This window comes from Alligator mississippiensis, chromosome 6, assembly GCF_030867095.1.
Source record: "Alligator mississippiensis isolate rAllMis1 chromosome 6, rAllMis1, whole genome shotgun sequence".
In the NCBI taxonomy this organism is placed as follows: domain Eukaryota; kingdom Metazoa; phylum Chordata; order Crocodylia; family Alligatoridae; genus Alligator; species Alligator mississippiensis.
The window spans coordinates 35,032,882-35,044,446 of NC_081829.1; the positions used below are offsets into that span (position 1 = coordinate 35,032,882).

General features: G+C 41.7%; 1 long non-coding RNA gene across 1 annotated transcript; it reads left to right on the forward strand.

The window, feature by feature from the left end:
• Positions 1-487: 487 nt before the first annotated feature.
• LOC132251252 (uncharacterized) lies at positions 488-6,675 on the forward strand. The gene is made up of 3 exons (XR_009463207.1): positions 488-697; positions 4,706-4,944; positions 5,109-6,675. It is a non-coding gene; the product is annotated as an uncharacterized LOC132251252 (long non-coding RNA).
• The last annotated feature ends 4,890 nt before the right edge of the window (positions 6,676-11,565 follow it).

The following is an 11,565-nucleotide window of genomic DNA, read 5'->3' on the forward strand; positions in this document are numbered from 1 at the left end:
GCACCAAGATTGGGTGGGCAGTGGGTCCCTGTTCAATAATGTACCAGGCTCAGCTGACAGCTGTCCCTCTGGACAGTGGTGCTGCACACAGCGCAGAGGGTAGAGATCCAAGGTGGGGGTAGGGGCTTGGCAGAGACAAATTTGCATATGCAGCTGTGCCAGGCCAAGTGACTCTGGGGGGCAGGACCAGGCTGCAGTGCCAGGGGCTGGCACACACATACTCACACTCATTGCATACTCCCCAGATCAGGGCGTTGAATGGGGACTCTGCAGGGAGCTGGGGACGCCCAAAATGTGCCATAGCATCTCCAGGAGCCAAATGGCTGCCTGGAGCCTGTGGTTTGTGTGGAGCAGCGCTTGCCTGGCCCCAGCTGGGGTTTTGTTATTTGTTCCATTGTTTTGCTCCATTCCCAGGTGCTTCTGCTGCAGAGGTCAGGGAAAGGGAGCTGGTAATGTTGCTAATGAGATCAAGCTGGAAACAGACCTGCCTGAGCTGAGCCAGCCCATATGTCAGCAGTTGGCGCTCGAGCAGCAGGAAGAGCTGGGCAGAAGTTCAGGTCCCTGGTCTGTTGCCCCTGTTCCTGCACTGGAATCATCCGTAGCTGCCCCCACCTACCTCCTCTCCCCTCCCCAGAGACTGGAGACCTGCAGCTGCAGGGGAAGGGGCTTCACCTAGGACCTGAGTGCTGGGCCTTAGGTGGGTAAATCCTCTGAGTCCCTCCTGGAGCCACTCCAGTGCATGGATCCCAGGGTTGGACAGAACTGGGACAGGGGAGAGACACTGTGCTCCACTGACCTGGGCCAGGAATGCAAGGTGTGCTGCTGGCACCGCCTCCTTCCTGGCAGCCTGCGAGCTCTGCTTTTTCCCCCAGTTCCTCTGTCTAGCCTAGAGTTGACAGCTGGCTGGAGGTGAATTAAGAGGCTATGCTGACTCAGCTCTGTTACAGCCCAGGGGCAGGGCCCATTGGGTGCTTGGCTGGAACAGTTGAGCATAGGCTAGGTGTGTGTGTGTTGGTGGGGTTTAGTGGGGGCCCACAAAGGAACCTGACAGCAATCTACCTTGATTCAATAGGGGATCTGGTACAGAAGCTCAATGCACTGTACTAACCTCATTCACATAAATTTTAGTGCATGTTGATCCAGAACAATCTTAGACCAAGTTCCACCATTTTTAGTCTAGTTTATGTGCTCCAAACTTCTGTACAGTTACGGATCTGGTTTGATTTCCAAGCAGTTAGTTTGGATTATGTCTAAGGTCTGTACCTAGGCTCAGTTTCTAAGGTAGATCATGGTATGTTAAAGTCTCAGCAGAACTTAAATGTAAGATCCCATTTCTAATATTCTTAATTAAAGTCTGTACCTACGAGGACATCCTTCCTCTATTTTTGTATTTTATTTTCTTCTTCATGTAATAATAGATAAGCAGGGAAGGCAGGGCAGCTATTTAATTCCCTTTTATTGATGCAGGATCATGTATAGGTAAACTAGCCCTGACAAATTTTTCTTCTTTTGTTGTTTAAAACTGCCAATGAAAGATATTTCAAATCTTAGGGTAGCCTGTTTCAGTGTTTGATTGCTCTAACAGAATTTTTTCTGATAGTCAGTCTAAATCCTATCTTTGCTGAAAACTAGGATGAGTTTCTTCTAGTCATTTCCACAATTGCCAAGGAGAAAAAATTACTACTATCTGCTGTTTGTAATAATTTTTATGTATTAAAAGACTCTAAACTTGTAGGTATGCTCAAACACTATCAACAGTATTGACTCACTGTGAGCTACTAGAGCTCCCTAATTCTTTTCTGCTGTCCTGTTGATTAGCCAGTTGTTCCTCATTTTGGTTTTGTGAATTTAATTTCTCTTTTTTTTATATTTTCTCTTGTTAAAATCAGACCATGTCTCCAATTGGTCAAAATTCTTCTGAATGCCAAGATTCAAATTTTTTTTGAATTCTTTGACAATCCTCCTCAGTTTTGTTATCCACATATTTTAAAAGCACACCCTTTCTTGCCTTATCCAGGTCATTAGTGCGCTGAATATAGCACAGCCCTCCCCAACTTGAAACAAATTGCTGATAACCACTAAGTATGGTTAATTAATAGGTTATGCCTATGCTAATGGTGTACATCAAGGCTGTGTTAACTTAGCTTGCCTCTGATGATCTTATATAGGGCAGTGTAAAAAAACCCCAAAACTTGCTAAATTTAAGATATATGCCATCTAATGCTTTCCCCTTCTCCATTAGGCCTGTTATTCTGTCAAAGGAAGAAATTACATTGGTTTGTCACAAATCCATAGTAGCAAATCCATAGTAGCAGTTTATCTCTTGTTATTTCTATGTATTTGCATTTTTTTATTCAATAGTTTGTTCTAGAATCTTTCAGGGAATCAAAATTAAGCTGACTGGTCTCCAATTCCTTCGGTCCTTTTTAAGGTATTATGTTTGCCTCCTTCAGTTGTTTGGGACTTCCTTCATCCTCTATGATTTCTTGAGCTGTAGATCAGAGATGGATCAGAGCATCCTAGGGTAAATTTCATCAGGCCTTGCTGACATATATGTTAGCTAAATATCCTTTAACCTGTGCTTTTCATACTCTGACCTACACTCCTATCTTGTTAAAATGTATTGTCTGTTAAGTAACTTTCTAATAAGAATTGCTTTAGTTTCTTCTATATTCTATCTACACCATAGATATTATAGCTGTCTACTGATAAGTAATCTGTTTAACAACAGTTGCATTCAAGCTGTGTACTTAAGTAGGTCTGTACTCTGCTAGTTACTGCAACTGTTCGACCTTTCTTAGCTTTCCTATCTATACGTATGATTTGAAGCTGCAAAGATGGACAACCATTATTTTCACCAAAAAGCTGACAGGGTTATTTATTTTCTTTTTTCATAAGTCTTTGCCATAGCAACATTTTTAGGCACTTGTGGTTTGTAACAGGAACACTTAGAGGGTTTTTCTTGATTTCCTTTTCGCAGAAATCTGTCATATCTACTGCAAGGGTCCAGTCTCATCTTCTAGAAATCACCTTTAGTTAAATGTTCTTGGAAAAGAATAAATTTGCAATGTTTAAGGATCATGGGTGCCTTCATAGAATATCTGATAAAACACACATATATAATCACAAACATATTTAAAGTTTTGAAGTTGAAAATGCAGCTTGTAGTAACTGGACGGTTCTAAGAGAAACCACATCTGATTACTAATACTGAAGTGGTTAAGTGGGTTTATATGACTCTCTCTTAATGCTATTTGAATCAGAGGGTAGGTTTGTCATTGCAGCTGGGTGACTCAAGTAATTAGTAATGGCTGATAAAGAAGGTGTTTTTTTCTTGCCTTTTAAAGCCATTCATATGTAGGCCGGGATTAGCATTGACCAGGACTTTCTAGCATATGAGGGTTGACTGGTAGCTTGCATAAAGGTTTGAGTGAATAGGAATCTGTATCGCACATGCATTATCAAAGACAGTTCTTCGATTGGAAGCTTCAGCAGAGAGGTCAAGGATTGGATAGGTGTGGACATTTAACTGTTGTCTCATTTATACTGGTGGTATGTCCAGGCTGGAATTCAGGCAAATTGGAGGTGACATGTCAGATAAAACTTTCATAGTTGTTCTCAATACCACATCTGGTCATAGGCCAAAGGACCCAGAGCTATAGGCAGTCAGTTTTGCCGTCATCTTTGAGTGCTATATTATCATTAGAAGAGTAATAAAGAGGTGTCACTATTTTCCCATTGGCTAGTTGCTCAGCTGACAGGCGTAAGAACCTCATTTCTTCTTCTTTCATAGTTTGCTCAGATGTGTTTAGCAATTTGTAAACTATTAAAAATGTGAATATGTTCTGCCAGTTTTTTCACTCAACTTATTTAAGTGCTCACAAAAATCGGTCCTAAAGTACTTAATGTTGTTGTTTCCTTTCTCTTAAAATACAGTGTCCAAAAATTTAGATAGTGTACCAGCAAGTGACTTTGTGCATCATCTTCTATACATTTTGTTGAGAAATACCTGCTCAGAATCCGCACTGCCAGAACATAATTTGTCTTGAATGGAATCTTAATGCTTCCTGCCTGAGTGATAGAAACTCTTGCAGTATTGTCATCTAAACCAATTCCTATCCTCTCATTATAAAGTCAGATATGTAAACACTTCTTCTGTGAACTTCTAATATGTAAATATTTTTAAAAAGCATTTCTGCAATGGCAGTAAATAAGGAAAAGGAATATATTATTTGTGCTGCCTTCTAGAAAACTAACAGAACTCAGAAAAGACTAGAGTCTTCAAAACTTTTGCCTGAATCTTACCACTTTATGGCTAAGGACAGAAGTTACACATAAACTGGTTTAAGTCATCAGAAACTGGTTTAAACCTATAACAGAACAGAAGGTGAGTGCACATAAGCCAGTTTCAAAATGGCTGAAACTGGTTTAAGATAAACCTGGTTAAATGTAGTATCAGACTTAACTGATTTTGGTCAAACTGGTTTATGAAACTTCTGTCCCAGACCCGCTTCCTGGTTCAAGTTAAATCACAGTCCCAAAGCATCCCAGAATGCTTTCTAGCTCTGAGCTGGGCTGTTTCCTCCAGCAGAGAAGGGGTGGGTTGGGGGGAGGCAGGGACTGTACACCCCTCCCCACCGCAGCAAATCCCTGCTGGGGCCTGGGGCCAGGGAGTGGGGTTAAACTTTCATTCCCCTAAATTTAGAGCTGCCCTGCTAAAAACTGACTACTGGCTGTGACTGGACTACAAATCCCAGAGGCACCTGGAAGCAGGAAGAAGAAGTGATGAGCAACCCTGCAGAGTCCTGCTGCTGTCGTTCTGGACTGCAAATCCCAGAGACCTCAGGGGCAGCAGGAAGAAGAAGTGAACACACAGCCCATGCTGGTTACATGCCAGAGAGCCATGCTCTAGTATCCCCCCAGCATCTACCTGAGCCACTGCAGGTATGTGGGTGCACTGCATGAATTAAAAGTGAATGTGTGTTCAGTTGTTTCTCATTTTAATTTCTGCAGTTTAGACTAATTTCCAAATTGATTCAGTCTTGGGCTTTTTGACTGTTTGTACTTAGCCTGTAAGATGTGACTGACTTTCTTTTTGTCTATTTTAGCTATTCATATGGTCCCCATTATCATGGCAATTGTATGCCTGGAAATCTTTTGGAGACTTATTTGTACAGCACTCATGGAAGACTGAGAATTTTTTTCATCCCTTTTTGTAGATCGGACATCAACAGGCTAAATGATGTAGAATAGAGAGAAATGCTAGAGGAACTGGTGTTGAAATGTCAGGTGAGGGTTAAAGTACCACTACCTTCGGTATCAAGGATGACTGTAAAATTCTTTGCTGACAGAAGCCAAACCCTAACTAGTTTCAAATGAGCAGGGAGATAATCGGAAGAGCTGTGCAAAACTTTTCATCCAAAACTTTTTAAATAAAAAATAAAACGAGTTTCTGGTTGACTTCATCATTTCACAAATTTGTTTTGATTTTGCCAACTTGTTTCAAGTGATTAAAAATGCTGTTACATCTGGAAAAGGGGATGCTCTGTTTTGACAGGTTTGTGATGAAACATTTTGCTCTGCACTTCAAAATAATATTTTGCTTTGTAACAATACATTTTTAATGCAAATTTGTATTTTGTAATTTGTTTTAAAAAATCAGAAAAATATTTAATTGGAGTTGAGCTAAATATTTTGTTGAATAAGAAAGGAATTATTTCAGCGCTGCTAATCCAAAAACCAGCTCTGTTAATCAGGCTCTTGTGGAGCATGCAACAAGCTGCTGAGCAACAGGTACTTCCTAAAGAGATAGGAAGGCATTTAAGAAGGGAGAGCTTCATGCTCTTTTGTTGTCATAGGGTTTCTCTGTCTCCTAGTCTGGTAGAAACATATTCCTGTTTGTTCGTTTGTTTGTTTGTAATCAAAATGATCAAAACCTCAGAAGTAAAACACGGAAGAGGAAAACTTATTGACTGAGCTAGTTTATCTATTCACTTTCCCATCTGCCTGTGGAACATTTTGGATTGCTGGTTTGAAATAAGAATTTTAAATAGGTTTGAAATAAGAATCTTCTCTTGCATTGCATGGAATGAATTCTGAAAGTCTTTGTATGACTGGCCGGTTCTGGTTTTCAATGAACTGCTATGATCCCTATTTGAAGCTTCCTCCAAAGCATGAACAGATTAAAAGAAAGTGTGAAATAGAATAAGAAGAGTACATAAAAATGAATTGCTACAAGATAATTTGTAGTGATTTGAATTTCTCCCCTACCACCTGATTCTTTCCATATTAAAAGCAAATGAAAACCCAGAGCTAGTGTAGTCAAACTTTTTTCAGATGGGAATGTTAAATACAGATTCAAGAAGCACACACAGCACACAGTCCTATTCTACTTCCACTACACCACCAGGCCAAGATTATCACTCAAATTTAAACTGAGCAGGTTAAAAAGTAAACCACTTAGAGGTGGGGCTAATGGTTGAAACAGAAAGATTTTTCTTTGTGGAAAAATCTGGGATTAACCACATTCGGGGATGTTTAATGTCACTATCTCTGAGCCTGCTAGGAGCTCTGTGTAAGTGTAAAAGTTTGTCACTTTGAGGGACATCATCAAAGTGAAAACCTGTTTTTGTTTGGGGAAAAAAAATCTCTTGTTTACATAGGCACTGTTAACATAAAATAAGATAGCTGTAAAAGATCAAGATTATAATAAAATATGACTTTGTTTGTTTTATGTTGTGTTTGATGGCAGCTTGTGCCTCTGTTTTCTTGGCATAGTCAATTGGTTTCTTCTTTTCTGGGTGGACATGGAGAAAGAAGACAGAAGAAATAGATCTTAAAACTGGAAACCTATGATGAGAAAAACCACAAAAGTGAATAAAGAAACTTGGAGCAGGCATTGTACCTGAAACTATTTATAATTCCTTTAATTGGCTAAATTTCAATGTTATGAGAAGCTTTAAGAATGAACAAAAAAGCCTAGAAGACATTAGTGTCCATCAGCCAGCCCCAGTATGTGTGCATTGTGGTTTTAGCAGGGTGGGGAGCCTGCCTTTCACACAGACATTTTAGTAACCCAATAAATAAAAATGAAACTAATATAACAACAACAAAAAAAATCCTCATCCAAAAGAAGCTGCAATCGAAGGTATTAAGCAGCTCTGGTACTTTCATGTGAGTTAAATCTAAACATCTAGAATGAATCTGCAAAACGTCTTAAGTGCACTTTACTATTTCTCATTGAATTGGTAGTGTTCTATATTCTTTTTGCTTTCAGAGCTTTGGCTTGATTTGGTGCGGAGGCTAGTGGTCTATGTTAGGGACTTGTTATCCCTCTAAAAATCTGTCCAAATTATGCCTAACTATTACTTATTCAAAAATTCCTTTTGTGCATGCTCAGTAAAAACTTTGATTTTTGTCTCTGAAGAGTCTCTGTTGTACACAGGGGAAGAACATGATCCCTGCCTCATTCAGTGCAAGGATGTAACTGCTCTAGGGGTGGGTCATATTTTTGCAGCAAAGGAGGCTGATTCCTGTGGGATCTCTGCTTTATTGCTCGCAGAGGTTCAAAGGAGGGCAAGGAATGAATAATAGGATTACAGGAGGAAAATGGACAGAGTTGCATGATTAAAGCAGTCGCATGCTCTCCTGGACCTTTGTATTCTATTTCTTGCTGTCACAGAGTTCCTGATCAAGTTGTTAAATCAGATTGTGTGTTCTTTATGTTCTGGGCGCCTAACTTGACACCCAAGCACTTGAAGTCAATGTTAACTCTGTTTTGAAAGCGTAAAATGATTTGTACTCTTAATAACTCAGCGGGGGGAATCCAGAACCTGCATGTCTTGAGTTTGATACCTAAAGTGAGTGGATAATTTTCTCCTTAAATTCTCTGTGCCCTGGGTTGCTGTCTGCAGTAATGAAGATAACGCAGCTTCCTCTCATTGCAGGAATGTTGTTAGATTAATGTTTGTGAAGCGCTCAGTGTGGCGATGAACATCGTAAGAAAAAACATGAGGAAATTAATAATTCTGTTCTCAGAGTAAGGTTTGACTCATGTGCCATAAATATGGTGTGGAACCACACACTGAACACTGAGATGAAAACGAATTATTGATTAGCCAGTCATTACTTCAGCACCGTCAATCCTGGGCACTGAAGGAGAGAGAAATCCAGTGGAAAAAATAGTACGGAGTATACAATTACAAACTGGATTGTAATACACATGTCCCGAGTAGCCGAACAACTCTTGTGCAGGCAAATTTAATTGTGGCATTATTTAAATTGTGAGTGATTGACTTCGCGATACATGTTCGGTTAACACAGGGTGGCTTGTATGTAGTTTTGTAGAATAGCTCTTGTGCAATCATAGCTATTCAATTTGTCTGCTGCACAACAACAGTTTGCCACAGGTTTCTCATTTAATTAAATGGGAAGCAGCAACTAGTCAGAGAACCATGACTTGCAATTCTGTTGAATGTATTTGGTAGTAGCTGTCATAGTGAATGAACATTTCACACCTATTTATACAATAGGGGTATGAATGTAGGTGTGCTTGAGAGTCTTAATAGATATTGTGCACACAGGAATGAGAGTCAAACCTTCTTATAAAAAACATTATTTCAGACATTTTATTAAATTACATTAAAAATAAGTTATTCGTGCAGAATATGACAGTTCATCATATTTTCAGGAAAGATGATCTTTAGCCTACAAAATAAGTTTATGCAGTTTAGTAGCCTAAATTTGGCATTGTGAAATAAACAAGCCGTCAACTCTCCTGCAATTTAACACTGACACTTCTAAAATTACCAACTTGATCACTGTAGAATAGCCTGCTATGGAAACAGCACAGTTTAACAGCTTGAGATTGGGCTTTTGTGGTTTTCAAACTAAAATAGTGTAAAGTGAATGCATGGCTTTAAGATTAGCTACCGTCTTGGATTGCTGATACTCTTGTGACTTTCTAACGGTGCTGCTATATTATCTGATAGCAGAAAAGTTTCAGATACAGTTGTATATTCAATTTTCATATACAATCAAGTGAAGCCATAGCTGTCAAGTTTCTTGCAGCTGCTCGTGTGATGTTTCCCACTGGGGACAAGTCAGCTTTGATTTTTTCCATAGTGACTCCCAGAACAACGGGTTTGGTTGTCGGGGAAGGACATAAATCCAATGTTGTATACCACACCACTTCAGGGGGGAAGAGTCAAGGTTAACTGTGGAGCATGAGGAAACCATTGAGAATCATGCTTTTGGAGGGACCCTAAACCTAAAACAGGTAGGTAGAAAGCAAGTTAGTCTCAGATTTCCTATGTCAAACAGGAATCCTTTGCTGTATTGGTTTTTTCATGGAGAGAGAGTCGGGAAAGCTGTCTGTCCTTGTCTCCTATTGATCCTCTTATTTTTCCCTGTCACACCTAACCTCCTTATTTCTACCATACACAGGGCCTTGGGGAAACTAGTCACTGCTGCAACCTTATTCCTGTTCTCTTATGTTCCCAGAAATTCTATGCTAGCTAGGACTCATCATTCTTCTGAAAGCAGAAAGACAAAGGCTTCTTGAATTGCTTATATCATAATAGAAAATTGGCTGGAGCATTAGGCTTAGAGGGTAGTAGTCAATTGCTCGATATCTAGTTGGCAGTCAGTATGAAGTGGAGAACCAATGGGGTTGGTCCTGGGGCTGGTTTTGTTCAATATTTTCATCAGTGACATGGAAGATGGCATGGAGTGCACCCTCAGCAAGTTTGCAGATGACACCAACATCAGGGAAGTAGTAGATATGCTGGAGGGGTAGGACTAAGATTCAGAGAGATCTAGACAAATTGGAAGATTGGACCAAAAGAAATCTCATGAGGTTCAACAGAGACAAGTGCAAAATCCTGCACTTAAGATGGAACAATTCCAGTACAGGCTGGGGACCAACTGGCGAAGCAGTAACTCTGCAGAAAAGGACCTGGGCATTACAGTGGACAATAAGCTGAATATGCCAACAGTGTGCTCTTGTTACAAAGAAAGTTAATGGCATACCTAGGATGCATTAATAAGAGTGTTGCCAGCAGATTGAGGGAAAGGATAATTCCTCTCTCTTCAGCACTGTTGAGGCCACATCTGGAGTACTGTGTCCAGTTTTGGGCCACCCACTAGAGAAAGGATGTGGACAAATTGAAGAGAGTCCAGTGGAGGGCAACAGAAATGGTTTAGGGGTTGGGGTACATGACTTCTGAAGAGAGGCTGAGAGAACTGTGCTTATTTAGTCTGGAGAAGAGAAGACTAAGGGGGGATTTAATAGCAGGCTTCAGCTACCTGAAGGGAATAATTTGAAAGTGGATGGATGTAGACTTCTCAGTGGTGACAGATGACAGAACAAAGAGAAATGGTCTCAAGTTGCAGAAAGGGAAGCTTAGGTTAGATATTAGGAAGAATTTTATCACTGGGAGGGTAGTAAAGTACTGGAACAGGTTACCCAGAGAGGTTGTGGAATCTCCATCCCTGGAGGTTTTTAAGACTCAGCTAGACAAAACCTTGGCTGGGATGATCTAGCTGGGGAAGGTCTTGCTTTGAGCAGGGGGTTGGACTAGATCAGCATTTTTCAACCTGTGGATCATGACCCAAAAGTGGGTCATGACAATATATCAAAGGGTCACAACAAACATTAAAAATGCTGGGGGAATGGGAGGAGGCTGGCAGGAGGCTCCACATGCATGTAAGAGCTTGCACGTAGGGTACATGGCAGCCAGGCAGTGGTGGAGAGAAGCTCCTGCAGCTCCCTGAAATATCTTGGGGTAGGGAGGGGCATAGGTAAAGCATCCAGGGTGTTTCTCCCCTGCCCATCCCCCCCCCTCCCATTTCTGTGCCCACAGCGGGCACTGGGCTGCAGCCTCTGTGGACTATGGCTGCAGCAGGCAGGATCTAGCGTGGGAGGGAAGAATGGTGCAGTGAAAATTTTTGCTGCTACCACTGCTGGGGCCCTTACACTATCTGTGCCACCAACTGCACAAGGAGTAATAGGTCTGGGGGGCGGCACTGCCCTCACCTCCTCTCACACCAACCCCCGTACTGTGCCAGGCCACAGTTCTATTCCACTGCCATGGCTCAGCCACGATTGCTGCTGCTCCCCTCAGGTCATGACTCTACCTCAGAAGGGAAGGGGGGTGAGGGCCAACATGGGCAGCCTGAGGGGGAAGAGGTAGTTTCTACCAGGTCCATCCAGGCTGCAGCCCCATGCCTGCTGTGGGCTCCAAAATTGGGGGAGGCATGTGCATACCCACCCCCTGCCCCACGCGCTGGGGGGCTGGGGCCAGAGGGCAGTGGGTCGGGAATGAGGAGCACCAGCAGGGCTGGGGGATGGGAGGCTGAGAGTCGGGCATGAGGGGCACCGGCCAGGCTGGGGGGGTGCAGGTTGGGAGTGAGGGGGGCCTTGAGTTCAAAGAGGTTGAGAACCACTGGGCTAGATGACCTTCTGAGGTCCCTTCCAGTCCTAATTTTCTATGACTCTATGACTGCCTGCTGACTGACAGATAGGAAGGGAAGTTTCAAAGGAATTTTCTTTGCTGCCTTCTTGCT